Source organism: Lactuca sativa, chromosome 2, assembly GCF_002870075.4.
Source record: "Lactuca sativa cultivar Salinas chromosome 2, Lsat_Salinas_v11, whole genome shotgun sequence".
In the NCBI taxonomy this organism is placed as follows: Eukaryota; Viridiplantae; Streptophyta; class Magnoliopsida; order Asterales; family Asteraceae; genus Lactuca; species Lactuca sativa.
Window position 1 is genome coordinate 162,826,567 of NC_056624.2, and position 5,023 is coordinate 162,831,589.

At 35.6% G+C, this 5,023-nt stretch overlaps 1 pseudogene; it reads left to right on the plus strand.

The window, feature by feature from the left end:
* Nucleotides 1–607: 607 nt before the first annotated feature.
* Nucleotides 608–1,252, plus strand: LOC111915949 (AP2/ERF and B3 domain-containing transcription factor RAV1-like; annotated as a pseudogene).
* The last annotated feature ends 3,771 nt before the right edge of the window (nt 1,253–5,023 follow it).

Here is a 5,023-nt window from a genome sequence, read left to right on the forward strand (position 1 = left end):
TCGACTCAAATATTTTGACAACCATGTAACCGAGACTACAAGAAGAGAGGCACCGATGATTGATGATTAAGGTTTAGGTTTTGAGTTTTACTTTTTATAATTTAATAATGTTTGAATTTTCTTTCCATGGTTATTAAAAACTAAAATTTTTCAATATTTTCTTTTCGGATGATAAGTTTTTTCCTTCAAATTAGGAATTATAGGTAGGGTAAATGTCACTATAGCCCATTCAACTATCGTCATATATTCTATTTGGTCACTAAAGTATTTTTTTTACTCAATAGGTCATTAAACTTACAACTTGCATGTCTATTAAGTCATTTTCGTTAGTTTTTAACAGATCTTCCGTTAACTAGTAATTATAATTTACAAGAATAGTCCCTATGATTTCAGTTTCTTTCGTGGTTGGTCTTATACCAACATAGTTCATCACCGACGTCATCACCGTTTAATTCCGACAACCACCACCCTTTACCTCGGGCAACCCCGTCAACTATTATACTCAACCTTTCTCTTACACCCACTTCATATACATCATATTTCTCTCTCTATATATAGAACCTCATTCTTCTTCCAGCTTCTATCTCCTTCAAGAACACTAATTACAATGGAAGAAAGTTCCATTGATAATCAAAGCACAACTACAGAAACAACTTCAACAGTTGCAGCACCGGTGACTACGCTTCCATTGATCGGCAGTGGGGGCAGCATGGTTCTTGACACCGATGAAGCGGGGTTGGAAGCTAGTTTCTTTAATTCTCATTCAAAAGTTGAGATCGACGCTTTGTTGAGGAAACACGCATATAATGATGAGCTAGAACAAAGTAAGAGAAGACAGTCACCCCCAGCGAAAACTTGGTCAACGCCCGGGAACAACTTTTTGAGAAGACAGTCACCCCTAGCGATGTCAGAAAACTGAACCGGTACCAAAGTAGCATGTAGAGAAGCACTTACCGTTGCAAAGTGGAAGCACTTCCAAAGGAGTTCTTTTACATTTCGAAGACATCGGGATGAATGTATGGAGATTTTGTGATTTTGTTACTCATACTTGAATAGTAGCCAGAGCTACGTTTTAAGCAAAGGTTGGAGCCGATTTGTGAAGGAAAAGAACTTAAAAGATGGTGACATTGTGAGCTTTCAGATATCCATGGGTTCAGACAAGCAACTTTACATCGGCTGGAAGACAAAAAACAGGTCAGGTAGCTCTAATATTCAAGAACAAGCAACTTTACAACATGTTCAAGAACAGTAGTGATGTAAGTGACGAACGATGCTAGTAAAGGACCAACCACGAAAGAAATTGAAATCATAGGGACCATTCTTGTATATTATAATTACTAGTTAACGGAAGATCTGTTAAAAACTAACGAAAATGACTTAATAGACCTGTAAGTTGTAAGTTTAATGACCTGTTGGGCAAAAAAAATACTTTAGTGACCAAATAGGATAAATGACGATAGTTGAATGAGCTATAGTGACATTTACCCTTATAGGTATTCTCAAATACTTTAAATTTTTACTTTTGTCACGATTTCCTTTCAAGTTTCTATAATTACGTTCTTCTAAATTGAATAACTGTACATAATCAATATATATATATATATATATATATATTAACAGGTTAAAACCAGGGGGGCCATGGCCTCCTTGGCCCTTAATCCGCCTATATATATATATATATATATATATATATATATATATATATATATATATATATATATATATATATATATATATATATATATATATATAGAGAGAGAGAGAGAGAGAGAGAGAGAGAGAGAGAAAGAAAGAAGAAATATGTGGTTGTTAGGTATGTATTGTTAGGTATAGAACCCTCGAATACATGGTCGTTCTAATAGAAATTCTACCTAATTTGTTTCCCGGTTTTAAGGGTGCCTTACCTCTTGTTCGCCTTTTCCCCTTCTCTGTTATCCAATCATCGTTTCTCATCTTGCGAACATTCGACAGTAGTCATTCTTATTTGTTGCAATCAACAATCGATCCATGTTATATTTGTTCTCCATCACTACAATCTGCAATTATCATCATTCGTTCATTTAATCTATTAATTAAAGGATCCACATAATCAAATTTCTTTATATTAATATTGTTGATTTTTCATCTTTTATAATTTTAAATGTTGGTTTTTCATTCAAAAAAAATTGAATGAAAAAGCACATATTTATATATTAAAAAGTAACTTCTTTCACCTTAATACCTTTAAAAGCACCAATTATCACATTTGGAGCACATTTTTAGTAGAACATTACATTTTTAAACTTATACATCGAACCAAACAATACAAGAATGATAGTACAATAATAATAATGAAATGTATGATATAGACTTACATACTCAAACTTAAGTCATATTAGTCTCTACCTTGATAGGGTTTAAGAATGTCAAAAAGCGATAAACGATTTCACACAAAGTAATAACGCAAAATGAAAAAAAAATACAATCAATTATGTGGTTCAGATGATCAGGATGATCAATTATGTCCACAGGCGAACGAGAGAGAGAGAGAGAGAGAGAGAGAGAGAGAGAGAGAGAGAGTTTTGCTTTCTATGAAATGGCTTTTTATACAATAGCTTACACTAATTCAAGTGATATAAAAACTAGTTATTTGACCTAAAACTGTCAATAAGGTCAAGCCCATACAATCTAACAAAAAACTTGGTCTGCCTAGCGGCCATAAGGTCAAAGGTGAATTAGTCCCTACAACTTAACAAAGTTTTCGTCTCATTTGTCTTTGAGGGGTTCCCTAGGCACCTTAAGGTGATGATGGTTAAAGTAGAAAATGCTTTTGAAGATAATAACAAAGCGTATAAACAAAAAAATAAAGTCTAACACCAAGTAACCCATGAACCATCACATGTGTACCATACAAAGGACTTGCAAGACCTAACATATAGTGAAGCATTCTAGAATGTCATCACAAAAACAATTGAACGTGTAACACTTTCAATGTCTTTCATCAAATATGTATATGATAAAAAGAAACTAAGAGATAGAAATGAGCAAGTCACCAATTTAGTAAGTTTATGGATCATCTTATGCGTAGTCAAACACAATAAATGGTCAAGTGCTAAGAACAACCTAACATTCATCCTCATATTCTCAACCATTAATAGCATTATCATGAATGTTCTAGATTATCTAGTTTATGAGTTCCTATGCCATGATTGTGGTGTCATCACCGCAACACCCCTATTAGGGGTAGTTTAAAATACTTTTAAAAATCAGTTGATTTTATAACACCCTGACTCCCAAGTATAAAAATTTATAGCTTATGGTCATATTCTTAGACCTACTCGATGAGTTGGATGCCCCCAACTCGTCGTGTAGAAATGGATCAGGCCGCATGATCTTGTTGGAATAGTGTCTAAGGCTGTAACTATATTTGGCAAGTATTTGACCCGGTTGAGCATGGTCCTTTTGGGTTGCCTTCACCATAGCAACTTGACAGGATAATTTATAATGAGAGAAGAAATATTATTAATATATTATGAGAATAATATAAAGAATAATAATATTATTATTTGATTAATATAAGTCATAAATTAATTAGGAATTAATTTGGTGACTTAAAGAGGTTAATTGAATAAAGGAGCATAAACTGTCAAATGTGTGATAGTTGTATTTTGGGCTATGGATCTCTATGGATAAGAGGGTGGACGATTTTAGGGTTTGGAGAAGCCTAGAAATCGTCCAAGGCCTAGTCCATAGGGATTATTTGATTGCTTAGGGCCTAAGTTATTAAATTAGGGTTTAAGGTGTAACCCTAGTAGCCAATAGTATATATAGACCCTTAGGGTGGAGGAAATCGGCACTCTTGCATCCCAAGAAACCCTAGAGCCGATTTTCTCACCCTCCTCTCTCTCTATTATCATCCTCTTGCTAGTTGGTGTTTGTAAGCCATTAGAGGAGTGACAATTGTGACTCTAAGCTCCAAAGACAAGAAGATTCAAGCAAGCAACTCAAGGTATTCCTTTAGATCTGATTTCATATGTTATGATTTGAATGTTTACACTAGATCTATCAATACAAGTCTTGGATACATTGCATGTTTAATTAGAGAAACCTAGATCCAAGCATTAGGGTTTGCATGTGCACATAGGAAAGTTCTTATGGCTCAAACCCATCAGATCTATGGGGTCTACTCGACGAGTTTTAGGACCTTGTATCGACGAGTAGGAGCTGGAAAATGAAACCTTAATATCCAGGATTTTGCACCCTATTTAAAGGGTTATTAGCCTCCCTTACCATCCCTCTTGAGCTCAGAAAACCCTAATCTCGCCTACTCTCCATTTTTGTGTGTAAAGAAGCTTGGAAGGTGGATTTTGTGAAGAGGCTTGAAATCTAAGGAGCTTGGAGCAAAGAGAAGCTAGTGGATCTGACTGTTTTTCATCTTGGCATCATTTTAAAGGTAACATGTCGTTACCTTGACTTATCTTTAGCTAGATCTCTTCATGCAAAGAGTTAGGGCCATTTTCTAGTTAGTTGTGGGTTATTTCGGGTATTGGGCATGATCTGAAGTTGTAACTTCGGTTTTGGACTCCTCTTGGTCCCTATAGTCATAAGGTTATCAGATTTAGCAAGCATTGGCCCTTCTCTTTGGGTTAAACCTTTCCCTTAGCTTGGTTTTGGCATTTAGGACCATGCATGTACGTAAAGTTTGCAACTTTACGTGGAAACCATACCCTAGGAGATTAGATCTGCAATTTGGAGCTTTGGGGTAGCTTAAAAACGTATGGATGAGAAATGGATTGAAGGGACACGACAAGTTGCATAGCCAACTTGATTCGGATGAAGATTGTTTGTATTGGTTCTACATGAACTCGACGAGTGAGTAAGAAGACTCAAAGAGTTAGTTCGGGTTTTTCCCGACATTAGGACAACGCACTGACTCGACGAGTTGCCTAGAAACTCGGCGAGTCAACTAGGGTTTTCACAGTTTCCCGAGTTCTTACGGAACTTAATGAGTCAGTAGAGTACACTCAACGAGTTGGGTCAACAT